The following is a 16,300-nucleotide window of genomic DNA, read 5'->3' as shown; positions in this document are numbered from 1 at the left end:
TGCAACAGCTTACTTAGCTTTATTAAATGAACTGATTTGGAAATTTCTTATTTGAAAATTTCTCACATTTTCTGGAAAATCTGATTATTGATACTGGTATATATGGTCAGTCATAAAGTAATGTTTCTTAATCCAGGCTTCACAGTGTAGAAAATACAGCCGTTGGATCGTGAGTCAATAAACGATTGGTCCTTCATTTACCAGATCCTTTTATTTGAACTTGAGCAAATCTCTAGACCCACGTGAGTCTCAGTTTTTTCTTTCGTCAGTATGAAGAGGTTGGGAAGATTGAGATTTAGTATTTCTTTCAAGGTTTTTTTGAGTCTACATTGATAATTAAGGGCATATTTTTTAAATAGTTAGTCCAGGCCTCCAAAATGAAAAACAGCATAACTTGCATTTAGTAAAAAAAAATACCAGTTGAAAAGCAGAATTGAGAATGTTTCTGGAATCGTTAAACTAGAAACACCGCTGAAGAAGCCCTCCGCTGGCGGTGGGCGAGGACGCACCCACAGCCGCAGCTGTGAGCCACGGGGGTCTGATGTCTTCTTACGTGTTGTTTTTAAACCTAGATTAAGTGGGATTTGCAGATCTGGGGGCAAATCTGGCCTCCAAGCACTTGGGAAAATGCTTTCGAGTTTTACTGCTTAGATCTTCACTTGCCTCACACGGTAGAAGCTTCACGATTTTCCAAAGACCTCTACTGTTTTATCAGAACAGAGCACACAGAAAGAATCTTTCTCCCTTTCTCTTTTATTTATTGAAACACAGAAGATTAGAGGAACTAATCATTTCAGTTTGCTCGAGCAAAGCCCTCCCCCCCGTAATTGGAAGCAGGCCGCTGGACAGCCCCGGGCAGCAGCCTTCGCGAACGTTCCCCCCTCGCTGAGCGTCGTGGCAGCGAGGAAGGTGCAGCCCGAGGCGCTGTGCGGACCCCGGCAAGGAGCAACACCTGTAAACAGAAAGGACCGAGACGTGGACACATACTATTCCCTGAACAGCACATGATGGAAAGTTAACCAAATAGCCTTAATCAGCTGCAGCTGGGCCGAGGTGGCCACGGAAGTGCGAAGGCACCGCTCGCTGGAAGGGCCCGGGGCCGGGGTGGGGGGAGCGCCGCGGGGTAATTGGAGCCAGGTGTGCTCGCTGGCAGGGCTTTTCCGAGGTGAGAGTTTGGAGAGGTTTGAAACAGGGATGTGGTTTGGCTGAAGGCTGGGGCAAAATTTTCCAAGACTAGGGGAGGAGGCTGGTAAATAAAATAGAGCCAAGTGGCGGAGTATGAAGTGTGTTAGGACAGCAAGTACCTTGGCAGCTGCGAAAGCCTGTGTCTGATGGCCTTGCCTTGGTGTTTGTGGTGGCAGAAGGGCGCCCAGCTGCACGGACGTAGGTCCTCAGGGCTGGATGAGTTGGCACAATCTTAACACCGGAGGCTGGAAGGGGCAGTTTAGGTAGACCTCTAAAGACAGATGTCCGTCCCCAGACTCCCCAGCTCTCCCTTCACCTCATCCAGTGACTTTGCTGCCTTGGAAGGAGTGTGTGGCCTGAGCACCTCGGGTGTTCCTGTTTCTCTGGAAGGCGCACTCCGGGATGGGAGGGCAGGTGGCTGTGTTCCTGTTCAGGAATTAGGGGTCCCCTAAGCAGATGTGGTGTTGGGGTCAGGCGTGAAGTGAATGTGGTATTCTCAAGGCTGTTTGTTGGATTCTGAACAAAATTCCCACAAATTACGATGACGCCTGGAGAGCAGGGCGTGAGGCCTGCCCGCTTGGCCTTGCTGGAACAGGAGGGAGACGAGCTCGTTTGGGCTGCTTGTGCTGTCTTCCCGACCTGGGCTTTGACGAGACCCGAATCCCAAAGGCTGAGGAGAAAGCTGGGGATGGCAGAAAAGCCACCAGTTCTTTACTAGGAAGCTAGGGGTCATACAGGCAGCTTTGATCAGTTTGTCATCCTGCTTCAGAATCCAGGGACCTGTCTGTCTGTTGCATAACGAGATAGGTTCTGGGCTGGGAAGGACCTGATAATTGGTTCTCTGAGAATAAACTACTGGTTGAAGAGCAGGTTTGTTCTTAGAGAATTCACAAAATTTCTAGAACCCGTGAAAGATCCAGAGGACATGACAACTGAAACTGTAGAAAGTAAAACCTTTTAGCCCTATCTACTGTGACCTGTTTTTTATTTTTAAACTCATCTTAATTCTGTGACTCACTGCATCATACCTTGAGACTTTCACCAGCACCGGAGAAGTCAGAATGGAAGAAATGACCTTACGTCGGTCTTATTCACTAAAGTCGTTGTGCACATAGTCCTCAGCACTTTGACAGATGAAGCTCTGCCTTTCGGCTCCTTTCCCTCTTGTCTTCCTTCCTCCCACGTTTAGAGTGCCCCTGTCATTGGCTGTGTAAAACTACCTTCAGAACTGAATGTATAATAATGTTTCTGCACACGGACAAACTGTTTTATCTTAATGACTCATTTTGTGTTGAATAAAGGCATATAGTTTTATCCTTAAAAGAAAAATAACCCAAGAACCTGCAGGCGGGAGGTAACAGTACCACACTGACTGGAGCCCCAGTCAAACACAGGTAAACCGCCTTCTCAGAGGATTGAGAAAACCCGCTTCTAGTCAGTCTTATCAACACCCCTGCAAGGGAGCTGTTGGTGCTGGCTTGCAGACGTAGACATTGAGGCCAAGAGAAGTTAGACGTTCTCAAGGTCATGAGCTGGGAAGTAGCTTGGTGGAGCTGAGGACTGACCTGGCAGCACACGTCTCCTGTAGCTGGGCTGGAGGGCAGGTGGGCTCTCCCAAGGTTTAAACATTGGTTTAGTCGTTAAGTCAGTGTTTGTTAAGCACCTGCTGTCTGGCAGGCCTGACGCCCCTTGAGGATTCGCCAAAGGCAGCGAAGGTAGAGTGGATCGTGACTTGTCCCCCTGCTCCTGCTCCTGTTCACGTGGTCTCAGCCTCCTTGCTCCTCTTGACCGTGGGCTTGAGCATTGCTCCTGATACAGTTTGTTAGCTGTGATCATATTGGCAGTAAGTCTCTGAGCTGCAATAAAGTGGCCATCGGGTAAGAATTACGTGTGAGTAGCTGGGTTGCCATCTATAGGTTAAGCTCGTAGAAAGAGGGGCAGGTCGGGGCGTCCTGTTACTATCCATAGCTCTGCTCTCTACAAACAACTTTCTTTTCTGGATTATCTGTGCCAAAATATTACCAAATAGCTTGGAAACAGGTTGGTGTTTTGCCCTTTAGGGGGAAAAAAAAAGACCATGGAGTTGAATTCGGAAAGGAATCTTGGAAAATATTTCAGTAAAACAATGTATCATTCAGATGCCCCAAAATTCAGCACTGCAGGGCTCCTGCTGGCAGGATCAGGTGAACTTTGAGATATATTATGGCTTGATCTTGAGTTCTTGTGTCTCTCGACTAGGCTAAAAGTTGGCTATTTTTTTTTTTTCCTGGCCATGACCTTTTATCAGAAATGCCTCAGAGATGTGCTTTAGACAGGAGCCAGCAGGCTTTCTGGTGACTTTCTGTGTCTATAGCTGCCCTTTTCCTTCCCTTCAATTTTATAAAAACACGTGAATGGAAGGAGGCCCCAGCGCCATGCTGTGGAGTCACCCAATAGGCTGGTTCATCCTTCCTTGGTCTTTCATACTTTCATTCATCTATTCATTCCAAAAATGTGTGTTTGGCATGTCCAGGCATTGTTCTAGGACTGGAGATACGGCGGTAAAGAAGGCAGTTTCAGCCTGGGCAACACGGACTTGGCTTTGGGTACGAGGCGCCCAGGTGTTCGGGTGACAGCAGGGAAGGCCGTCAGGGAGGCCGTCAGGCAGCCAGGGAAGGCTTGCCTGCGGAGGAGGTGTGCTTGAACAGGACATTAACGATGAAAAGGGGTGAATCGTGCCCGGACCCAGGGGAAGAGCAGGCCAGGTGGAGGATCTGCTCGTGCCAAGGCCGAAAGCTCAGACGCGCTTGCTGGAGGTGCGCGAGGAGGCCGGTGTGGCTGGAGCGGAGCGGTGAGGAGAGCGCCACGGGAGACGGGGCTAGCTGGTCAGGAGCCGGATCGCGCGGTGCTGTGCGGGGGGGGGGCCGTCGTTTCCAGGCAGTCCTCATGTTTGTCCTTCTCCAGGGGTGAAAAAGGCTGGCCCTGGACGCTGAAGATCCAGGGAGCCCTTCTGTTCCAGTCACGGAGAACAGGAGAGACGTAGCTCCACCGGCAGGACAGGTGGCTGGCCACTAGGACGGGTATTTGGGTTCTGGCCCCAGGGACGCATAACCGGGTGTAGAACTTGGACAGGCCGTTGCTTCCTTGGACTTCAGTTTCAATCTCTACAGTAAATACTTGGTGTAGTCTGTGTGTAAAGTCTTTCGTGTGTATCACGAAAGGTCAGTGATTTTATTGTACACAAATTCCGTTTTGTGTTTCATCCTCTTCTTTCAGATTTTTACCAGCACTGCCTGCAGTAACCAAGTCCACTGGCTCTAATTTCGCCCCTCTCCCACTCCTTTGTTTTTGAACAGCCCGCGGAGTACTTGAGAGAAAAAAAAAAAGGTGGCATGAAGAAGTCAACAGTGGAGGTGGGGTAAATGCGAGAGCTTTGTAACTTCACACCTCGGGCCCAAGGCTGGCCTTGTGCCTTCGCGGGGCCCACTTAGCACGTGGCCCGTTGGCCTGGGAGGGTTCCCAGTCACCAGATGAGCCAGTTGTAATGACTGAGACTTGTTCTCCGCCTAACGATATATGGTTCGACCAAGAGCAGCAACCAGTGTCTTCATTAAAGGGGATTATCCTATCAAAATAGTGTTTTTAGAACCTTACAGTGTTACAATGTTTGCGTTGACTCTTTCGTTTTTAAATCGTAGTTTGATTTATTGGACTCCCTACATTTTGATAGAAAAGAAAAAAATAAATAAGCCAATCTTCCTGTAATTCAGTATAAATCATGCCGCTCTGTCGTTGTAAAGTATGTCCGAAAGAAATTAGCAAAACCAGATAAGTTAACTTGCCTCAGGACTATTATCTTGTCAACACTTCTATTTTAAAAGACACTGTAAATCTTGATTTACCTTTAGGATTAGCCTTGAGTATTTCATGATTTGTTTTGCTTCTGCCAAGCAGGAAAGACTATGGGGCACACACTGACCCAGAGTTAAAGTGGGAAGAAAAAGGGAAGAAAAGAATGACATTCTCTAAAACTGCTCCCATTGGTCTGAGAAGTTTGATAAATTCATTTTGGAATATTTCCAGTTTTTGAAACAAGAAAGCTCTTCTGTTTTATTCTCTTGTATTCACTGTGGCAGGTTCAACTAAACTTTCGTCAGTCTTGCCTTTGAATCGAGTGCACAGATCATTCAGTGTGACCTGCGTTCAGGCACGTCAGCCCATTCTTTTCCATCAACCATGTCTTCTCCTAGGCTCTGTCTTGAAGGCTGTTACTGACTCCATCAGTTGCTCAAAGAGCTGCAGGCTGTGGTTAGCCCCTTTATTTACGGGGAAATTGAGTCCCAATGTAAGATACTTAAACAGAATTTTCTCTTTTTTCTTAAATGAATGATACGTCCTGAATCTTAACACAAGGGGGAAGACAAGCTTGGGAGGCACCCATGTCTGTGGTTTATAGTGAAGGTGACATTTCTCTGTTTCTCAGGCGAGGGCGATTAACTCCTTCTCCCCGAGGGCAAACAGTAAATTGCTTTCTGTAAGTGAGAAGATCCTGCTTTCATTCTGAAAGTGCTTACCAACACTGAGCTTGCTTTCTCTTTTGAAAGGAATACTGTAGGAGAGATCATGACCAAAGCTTGTTCCAGGTGAGTGCTGGAAACAGCGGGAACTTGCTGTCAGGTCTTGCCAGGATTTAGGAGAGCGTCTCTAGGCTGGAGGAGACATCCCGAGGGTGGAGAATGGAGCGCTGTCTTCGCTGTAGGGGAGTAGAGTAGACGGAGAGAGAAAAGGCTGGATCTGGTTCGTGTGTTACACACACGAGAACTAAGGGTGGGATTTGAAGATTTTTGTGTAGAATACTATACCCAGGACTGAATTACCAGGCCCCATGAGTTATTCCTTTTAAAAATGCTCAAGGCTGGTAACTCACAATAGTTTCCTGATTTATTCATTGTTTATGGTTAAGATATATCCCAAACTGAGCAAGTGTTTATTGAGGGCCTGTGAGCTGGGGACAAAGCCAGGGAACAAACTGCAGGTCTCGGGTTGAGGATTAAGATTGAATTTTCTCCCCTTGTGAGATACTCCTTGGCAATCCCTTCATAACGACACTGTGTGAGACTCGGAATGGGATCCCATACAGAAGGGGGCTTTTAAAAAAATCTTTATTACTGCTACCTATTCTGTTGGGCAAGTAAGTGAGGTGGTTGAAGTGGGTTTGATAAATTAACTTACTAATGTGATTAAGTCACACTTGATACGCCAGGAGTCGATGTGCGTTGTTTATCAGGAGGCAAGCCATGGTCACATCTCAGTGAATTACATTACACGCTGTTCTTTCAGTTGCCTTCACTGATTAGCTAAGCTTGGCTTTCACGGCCCATTGAGATCTGGCCCCAGTCTACCTTTCCAGCTTAATTCCTCTGTGTTCTTTTGCATATTTCCTCAGCTGAATTAAGTGTTCCCCAGACCTACCCACATGGCCTCCCCTGCCTGGACATTGCTCTCGAGGCTCTCGCTGCCCACCTCCCTGCCCCTGTTCTGCCCTGTTCACCCCCAGGGCCCAGCAGAAGCGCCCCCTTTCTGTTCCCAAAGACACATTTACATCTGAGCGTCTTCCTCAGCCCCAGGACTTGTGCAAGTGGACCTCCGTCTCCACACGAGACTCGGGAAGCAGCACTGTCTAAGGGATTCCCCCAGAGATGAGGCATGTGGGCTGTGTGCACACCTCACAGTGTTCTAATCAAACGTCTAAGTGTTCTGTTCAGACTGATCAGAGTTACAGATTTCTCCCTACCGACAAGTGTTTTTGTTTTTAATTGATGCATTGTGTACTGCCATTGTAATTAAAGTTCTGAGGATTTCTTCTATACGTTCTTGCTAATGGGAAGTGTATATTTTTCTTACCTGACTTTTGATGATGCTGTAAGGCTATTCAGGTGTGACACTTTGAGTTCCTTAAAGATAAAAGTGTTCTGCATATTAAAGCTATAGTAAGCATAGTTAATAATTAATTCAAATGGTGTTAATAAAAATTGAAGGCTTTTATTAATCCATGAGAAAATGTGTTTCTAAGTTGCTGTCCTTCACAGTTGCTGCTTCTATGTAGTACAGTTATAATGTACTATAATTTCTCATTAGCTGTTTAAATTACAGCCTAGATTGATGGTAGTGGATCAGACACCCTAAAATAGGTTATTTCTCACTTAGAGTTAATTAAGCTTTAGATAATTTTTTTCCTTAAATTTTTAGGAATTGGTGCAGGTAAGATCAGTATGGAATAAAGTCTGAGATTTAATTTTAAAAAATCACCTTTTCTCTTCTCTCTCTCTCTCTCTCTTTTTTCTCTCTCTCTCCTTCAAATCCAGGGTTGGGACCAACAGCTGCTGTAGCCTGGGCAGGGTAACTTGATATAATGGCATACGTCTTTACCCTGGTCTGCTCTTAGAGCAGATTGGAAATGGTTGTTTTGGAAATATGTGGTGAGTTTATCTCTAGACCTTCGCACCAGAGCAGTCAGTGCAGCCTCGCGAGTCCTTGGCCCCGATGTGCGCCTTTCACAACAGGACTTCGATGCTGTGACTTGATGCCTTGAGATCAGCACAACAAAATGGTGCTCAAAGAGCAGTGTTTACTTTGATCATTTTTCAACCTCTGTGCCCCAGCCTTTTCACGGAGCGCAAATCGCTTCACCAGAGCCGTGGCTGAAGCCCACGGACTGTTTTTGCAGTCCGGTTGCTGTGGCGATTCTCAGCCTTCCGTGAAACCCCGTCTCCAGGGAAACGGCAACCTTTGCAGCTGTCTCCGCCTTTTTGGTATTGTATCTGGTGGAGGTCTTCACAAGCCTGCAGCAAACCCAAGAGTAGCTGATTTGTGTCAGGGTAAACAAATACGTGGAAACAGGACGTCTCATTCAGGACATGTCGTATTTCAAAACAAACAGCTCTCTACCCTTCTCCCAAATCATATGAGAACTTTGAAGTATCTCCAAGTCTGGGTGAAGCCAGTTTAGTGAGCCATGGAGGGTTGCTGGTCATGATAACGATGCAAGTAAGAGCTTTGGGAGAGTAACTGATGAAGTTTGTGGAGTTGCCAGGTAGGGAAGAAAGAGAGTGGTGGCAAAGGAGAAGCGTAGTGGGGCGTGTGTGTGTGCCAGGCAGGAGAAGCCGGTTTAGGAGAAGGAGTGGGCTGGGTCTAAGGGGCCAGCAGTTTGATGTTTAGGGGACTGTGAGAAGAACTGTTTTGACTTTAAACTTCAGTGGAGGACGATATAGATAAAATCTTCCTTCCGTAGGGACCAAGGGAGTGGAGAAAAATCACCATGGTTTTAGATGGCGGAAGTGATAATAGCAAAACACTTACAGAGCACTCACTGTGTGCCAGTCCCCGCCCTCCATGTTCTGCGCCTATGACATGCTTAATCCTTTGACGTCTGGTGGAGTAGGCGGAGGCATTGCCCCCGCGTTACGGTCAGTGACACTGATGCCCCGAGAGCCTGAGCGTGCTCGAGGCCCTACGGCCAGCAGACGGGGAGCTGAGATCCCAGCTGGCTCTGAGTCACCGCTCTTATCCACCAGGTCAGACGGCCTGTAATCTAGGAAAGAAGGCAGAATGACCCAAAGGACTGGGTTACAGGAGACACTGGCCAACCTGGAAGAAAACATAGATCTTGGAAGAAATTAAATTATGTTTTAAAATTTGCTTATTGATTCATTCATTTGTTCGTTCATTTATTCATCATTAAATATCACGTGGTTCTGTCTAAGTGCCAGGTATTAGCCTAGGAGCTAAGGCAGTGACAAGCCCCGCCCCCCTCCTCTCAGATACTCTGTGTACAGACTTAACCTAGGACTAGGCAGCAGGTGCTAGATGCTGCGAGAGGAGGGTCAGCTGGACGTCGGCCAGGAGCGCCGCTGGGAAGAGCTGCCTTCTTCCTCATCGGGGCACTGATAACATCAAGTCTTCCAAAAGAGTGTGGTATTTTTTCTGAGGTGAACAAAATTTACCCCAGGTGAAAATATGAAACTATAGTTAAATGAAGTGTGTTAGCCCATAGTTCTGCCTCTTTCTAAACAGAACTGAGAAGTGTAATTTGATGAGTTTGCATGTGGTCGCATACAGTTTGCCCTTGAGATTTTCCAGATCGCCGTAGAGCAGTATGTCCAGTTTGTAAATAGCACTGCTAGGAGTCGGTTCCACGGTAACGAATGGAGAGCACTTTACAAGAAGGAAAGGGGTTGAGAAGGCCTGGGAGATCCATCTTTGTAGGAAAAAATTCCCCTGTGCCTCGGGTTGTGAGTGTGCAAAGTTCCTGAAACATGCTGAGGACCTGTCTGTAACTAGTACACGGTTTTCTGTAACTCTGGTGCAAGCATGTTACGAATGCTCTACAAGTGTTAACTTATTGACTACTCATAATAACGCTAAAAAGTAGACACGGTGATTCTGTTTTTTAGATGAAGAAACAGCAGCACAGAGAGGTCAAGCAGTTAGTCCAAGGTGACACAGCTAAGGAATTAATGGAGCTGGAATTGAACACAGAGAGTTTGGTGCAAGTGTTCATGGTCTCAATCATTATGCAATGGTAATTAGTCATATTTCACTTTATGGGTCCCATTTTAAACCATAAAGTATTAATTAAAAGGCAGTCTCTTAGGTGTTAAGACATTCTTAAGATTAGCTTGAGGCTATGTTCATAGCAGCATTATTTACGACAGCTGTATTTACATACAGCATTATTTACAACAGCCAAGATATGGAAGCACCCTACGTGTCCATTAGCAGTTGAATGGATAAAGAAAATGTGGTGTGTATACACACACACACACACACACACACACACACACACACACACACACAGAGGAATACTACTCAGCCATAAAAAAGAATGAAACTGTGCCATTTGCAACAACAACATGAATGGACTTAGAGGGCACTATGCTAAGTGAAATAAGTCAGAGAAAGGTAAATACTGTATGATATCACTTATATGTGGAATCTAAAAAATACAACAAACTAGTGAATACAATAAAAAAGAAACAGACTCACAGTTATAGAGAACAAGCTAGTGGTGACCAGTGGGCGGGGGGAGGGGCAAAGTAGGGGTTGGGGTGCAGGAGGCACAAACTTTTGGGTGTAAGAAGGTTCAAGGATGTATTATACAACACAGGGAAAATAGCCAATATTTTGTAATAACTGTAAATTGAAAGTAACATTTAAAAATTGTGTGTGTGTGTATATAGATATAAAGAAGTTTAGCTTGAGGCTAATTTAAGACCCCCTCATCTCCATGAAACATCTGGTCATTCACTGTCCTAAAAGGGACCATATCCATTTTGTACATCATGCTTTATTTTTCACTGCTAACTGGGGACCTTCCATGGTAAGTGGATAATTAATAGAAAAAGAAACAAAAACCATATAGTTTTGCTACTTGTTAACTCTGATTGAAAAGTGTGTTTGCTTAAGGATGTGGAATCTGATAGTGACTCTGACTGTATCAGGTTTCTCTAGTTAAGAAAGAAACAAAGTTATTATAGAATATTATCCCCCAATAATGGTCTGAAAAGTTTAACTTTTTGTCATCTTTCTTTGAGAGAATAGTAAAAATTTCCTCACACATTAGAGTTTACAAAGAGTTATATTTAGCATAAGTACAAATTATTTAACCTTTTCAAGTATCCTATGGGATTGCTCTGATCTCTTCTAAGGTTTGAGGAGATTTAATATGTAATGAAGAATAATGGCTTGTTCAAAGCTAGTTCTGATTTTGGAATCTGGGCTTATGAGCAAGACAACAAACTCCCAAAGACCTACATACACCAAGACGTGGACGTACGTGCCTGGACCTTCCACAACAGAGTTCTGGACTCTTCATGAAATTCTGAGGGGCTGCCGTGACTTCCCTGATAGATTTGCTTTATTCAGCATCATTTTCTTTTGAAATGATTATTGTTGAGAGGCACTCTCAAGTGTTTTACTGGATTGCTTACTAAAGAAATACATGGATCTTTAAAAACGAATTTAGCAAACTTCTTTAGAAAGTAGATGAAATAGGAAGTGGGTGCGGAGATTCTGAAAGTCTTAAGAAAAGTGTTCAGTGATGAAGCCAGAATCCCGAGACTGGTCAGCAGGGATCTTGGTGGTCATCCAGTCCAGTTTATACTTGTTTATGAATTTTGCTTCTAACGTATCTCTTAGTGGTCATCCAGCCAATCTAAGCAGTTCAGAAAATTGAGGAGTGGGAGAAACAAGAGAATTAATCCCACTGACAGCTGTTGCCTGCTTCTGTGGAGGAGTTAGGTCCACTTTGCCCTGTGGAGGGCCCGGCCCAGCCCGGCCTGGCCCAGCCGCTGCCACCCCCCAGACCCCGGACGTCTTCTCTCCCCGCTCGCTCCGGAGGTGGCGCAGTCTTGGTGCTGTGTTAGAATCATCTCTTCGGGTGTCCGTCTTCCCTCTGGACTGTGATGAGCAAACTGGGGAAAAACAGGCTGCATTTTACTCGTGTTTCTGTTGCCAGTACTTGGCATGGTGCCTGGCACCTTATAGGTACTTAATTAATGCTGTTTGAATAAATGAAAAGCATGCACAGGAAACACAGGCCACTGTCTGAAGCTGGCTGGCTGGCTAGTGTGTGCCTTTGGTGTGACTGTCTCAGATCTGGAGTCCTGAGGACCCATGCGACCATTCAGCCTTCTTAAATGCACCCAGTTCCTTGTAGAATCACGTGAAGGTCTTTCCAGATGAGACTGGAAACTCAAGACTTGGTCAGGTTTATCCTGTATGAAAGTTCAAGTCACTTTTTTTTTTTTTGGTGTGTAGTAAACCTACAACATTTACCATTTAGCCATTTTGAAGTGTACATTTCAGTGATGTCTGTACATTCACAGTGTAGTGCCACCGTCACCACCCTCTTGTTCCAGAAAGAAGCTCCACACCAATTAGCAATCTGTCCCACTTTCCCCCTCCCCCAGCCCCTGACAGCTGCTTTCCATCTCTTTGCATCTGCCTGCTTTGGGGACATTTGGGCATTTCATATAAAGGTAATCATGAAACGTGGGCTTCTGTATCTGGCTTTTTTCATTTCACATATTTTCAAGGTTCATCTATGTTGTATGTATCAATACTTTATTCTTTTTATTGTCAAATAATACTCCATTGTATGGATATACCACACATTTTGCTTATTTCAGATCACATTTTCATAGAGAAATTTGTCATTATAAGTCAGATTTCTTATTTCTGGTCAAACATCCCGAATGCCAGAGAATCTTAATTATGTCTACAAGTTCCTGGTAATTTTGGAATATTTAAATTTATAATCAAAACCTGAATATTTTATAATGCAGCTCCCCCCCCCCCAACTTTCCCCATTTGGCTCTACTTACTGCTGATAATATTTTCAAAGGATGAGTCGGAGACAGAATGGTTGGCGACAGCCGTTTCACTGAGAATGAGAAGTAGATGACCAGTGGCTGTTGACTTCACAGGCGTTTGGGGCTTGACGGAACCATGAAACAGAGCTCAAGCCCCTGACCTTGATGTCGCTCAGGACCTTCCAGACTTTGGTCAGAAGTAGGAAGCCCTTTAGAGACGTGCTACGTGGCAGGCAGCTTGTGCCTCCCCACTGGCGGGGGAGCCAAGCCTCTGTGATTCTGTCGGACTCTCTTTAAATACAGCTGCTTCAGATGTGCCTTCCATGTGACATTCAGAGATGAGGAGCTTTCTTAAGAAGTCATTTTACATCTACAAAGTGAGACTGTATAAAAAGCTAAGGCAGTTAGTATTTCCCCGTGTTGAGGGTGGACTTCACATTCCCCGCGGCAAACGGGACGCGATGTTGATTGCTCCCCTGGAAGTGCGTGGCTGTTGCCTCCTTCCCTTTCTGTTTCTTTGTGCTCCCCGATTCCCAGCACCGTGGCTTGGTGTCTCAGGGTTTGAAGTTGCTGACGGCTTGTGTGGTGTTGCCTCATTACAGTGTCTTCCTTACTGGGACGTAGGCGGCTGGGATAGTATCGGTTATGTGACTTCAAAATCAAATGATTCGTGTTAGAATTTGCACTTGGTTCATTCTGAGGTCAAGTCTATTCCTGATCCCTCCATGGCACACAACTCTGCTTTACTTGTAAAGAAATGTCAACAGGACTTTTTTTTTTTAGTTTTTTTTTTGGGGGGGGGTAATTAGGTGTATTTGTTTACTTTTAGAGGAGACACTGGGGCTTGAACCCAGAACCTCGTGCATGCTAAGCACACGCTCTACCACTGAGCTGTACCCTCCCCGCAGCAGGATCATTCTTGATCTAAATAAGGAACCTCGTTCAGACTTCTTACAACTTAGTCTTTGCTTCTTTCTTTCTTTTACTTTTTATTTTCCTTTTTCCTTCAGGTTATTAGTTAAGTGCTTAAAGGATTTTAGGGGTAGAGTGTAACTATAAGACATTTGTTACCAGGTGTTCTGCTCTGCAGTGCAACTTTGTCCCTTTCCAGTTAGGACAACTGTACTGAAGTACTTTTAATGCTGCCTGAAGAAAATAGGAAATTAAACCCTTCAGTATTGACCTCAGGAAATATTATCCATCTTGGACACTTACAGCTACAGCAGGGCGAATTCCGTATGCGCGATTTAGCAACGTTCCTTCTGCCTTCTGTGGTCACAGGTCTTATCCTGAAAACTCGTTAGAGGGTTTAGGGGACACTGATTTGAGGAGGAGAATGAACGAAATACTGAACTCGAGTGCAAACCCTGCAGACTGTATTTGCTCTCTTGCGCATTAGGCTGTTCTGACATAGTTTGTTGCCTGAATTAAAAGCATTTAAAAGTCTGTGCCTCTAAAAGATAGTGGAGCATTTAATCAAAGACGATAATGCTTTTTCAGGAAAAATGCTCCCCAGACACAGACTGACATGTTCTCCCACCTGGGACCTGTGCGTTGTTTCTTCTCGCTCCCTCAAGACAGGCCGTGTAATGCCGAGGCTGAAGTTCCTCCAAGAACGTCCTGCCTAAGGTTCTAACCTGGCTGGATGGGGCCAGAATACGCAGAGGGGGCTGGTGGGGTGACTTTCAGGGGTTGTTTCCGTGAGCGCTTTCAGAGGAAGCCAGACGTCACAGAATTCCCCAGGTTTTCCTACCGTGACCAGAATTTAGTTTCCTTAGAGAGTAATTTGGTCTTATCCACATCTCAGCTGGAGCCCCTGGAGCTCAAGGAATGATTAGCTCACACGTCCGTTAATTCCGTAGTTTGTAGAGACCCAGAGAAGGGCATGTTTCTGCAGACTGCCAGAGCCTCAGGGTCCTCATGGCCTCTCCACTGCCTGGGTTTACAGTCCTGCATGTGACATGTCTGAGATACACTGGATTCGCTTGGATTTGAAAAGCAACCAACACCATCTGCATTCCGTAGTGTTCCTGAGAACAGTGAGCATTATTAAAGGTTTTGCAGAGGAGATAGCGGAGGCTTTACATCAAAGCAGTTCAAACAACTGTAGCTGGCGCTGTAGACATCACTGTTCATAAAAATACGTGCCGACCGTCCTGTGGAGTCTCACCAACCTCTCGGCTTGTGCTGGCTTCCCGTCATCCTGCTCACAGCTCAGCCCCGTCCTTTCTTCTTTATCTTTCCCTCTTTTCCAGAAACAAAATAGTTCCTGCCTCTTAACTCCCGTAGAACAGCTCCCCAGCCCCAGCCCCGTGCCCTGGGGCCAACATTAAGATTAAGGGTGGGGCGGGGTGGGAAGGTGCGGAGAAAGAAAAGGACAGATAGGCATTCACCCTGTGCTTCGCACTGCCACTTTCTAGCCATGTGCCTTTGGATAAATTACTATCTCTGAGCACCAATTTCTTCATCTTTAAAATGGGAATGATTAATTACGCACAGCATCTCTTGATGAGAGCAGCAAGTCTTAACCCGGGGACGCGTGGACATGCTTACCGTCTTTCCTTGGGACGCGGCACCAGTGACTGTCACTACTGCTGACAGCACTGTTCCTGGTAACCCAAGCGTGGCATTTTTGGGCGTCCGTGTCTTAGCAATTACTCCTTACCAGACTTCTTGTTCATGCTAGAAAAGTGACACTGTACGCCCATTCAGAATTCCTGACCAGCTTCAGGTTAATGTACTAGCTCAGGAGAATCCAAATGCCATCCTTTGATGCTTAGAGCATCAAATTAAATTTAATCACTACCTGAACATCAGTATGTTTGCTAACTTTAGGATGGTATGTGAGCAGCCATTTCTATTGCGATGCCTAACTGCAGTTGGCAGATGGCGATGATTAATTCAGTGCTCAGATCACGCGGGAATTGGGTTCTTGCTACGCCTATTTTTTATACGGGACACTTCACGGATTTGTACGCCATCCTTGCACAGGGCCACGCCTCTCTCCTCTGTCTTGCTCCAGTTTTAGTGTATGTGCTGCCGAAGCAAGCACGGTGCCTACTTTGTAAACCAGCACCTGCTGGGCTTCCCGTGATTTTCTTTATTATTTAGTTCTGTTTAATGAAGTGCTGACATGCAGGCACTCTGGCATCCTACTGCCATAGGCATACACGTGTCCAAGTCCTGGCTTACTGAACTGTTAAGTAGCAAAAACAATTTCAGGCCCATTATAAAAAGCAGAAGTTGAGAGAAAATAAATTTACACAGTACATTTATGTGAGGCTTTGGTTATATATTAGTGTTAGAAACAATAATAAAGCGTTTGGAATCCATCTGTTTATTAGATATGACAAGGAATGTAAAAAATAAAAGCAAACTTTTTTCTACATTAATCGGTGTGCAAATACTGAGTTCCTTCAGTTTGTCTAGTTTAATTTCTGACTGTTCTAACACACTTCATTGCCTGAATGAAAATCATTTAAAATTCTGTGCCTCTAAAAGATAGTAGAATATTTGGTCAGAATTTTTCTCTCTATCATCTGTCCCTGAGAGGGAGAGCATGCTCCGAAGTTTTCTTTTTTTTTTTTTCCTACATTTTACATATTTGCATTTGCGCAAGTGTAAAAGCTAATAAAAACATCCTGCTTTCTGTTTGCCTGGTGTGGTTCCCCCACAGGGCGCAGGGGCTGCTCCGCCCAGCGCACACACAGCAGAGGGTGGCGATGCGGCCTTGATTCTCGGCAGAGCCCGGCCGTGGCCTCGGA

General features: G+C 45.5%; 1 protein-coding gene and 1 non-coding gene across 2 annotated transcripts in view; one reads left to right on the top strand and one right to left on the bottom strand.

Moving 5' to 3' along the window:
- Positions 1 to 16,300, top strand: part of TGFBR3 (transforming growth factor beta receptor 3) — a 183,460-nt gene that overhangs the window by 89,593 nt on the left and 77,567 nt on the right.
- Positions 15,483 to 15,588, bottom strand: LOC116666189. Its single transcript, XR_004323030.1, has one exon. It is a non-coding gene; the product is annotated as a U6 spliceosomal RNA (small nuclear RNA).

Source organism: Camelus ferus, chromosome 9 (genome assembly GCF_009834535.1).
Source record: "Camelus ferus isolate YT-003-E chromosome 9, BCGSAC_Cfer_1.0, whole genome shotgun sequence".
NCBI lineage: Eukaryota > Metazoa > Chordata > Mammalia > Artiodactyla > Camelidae > Camelus > Camelus ferus.
Note: the sequence above shows the minus strand (reverse complement) of the source record. Positions and strands in the feature narration are given on the sequence as shown.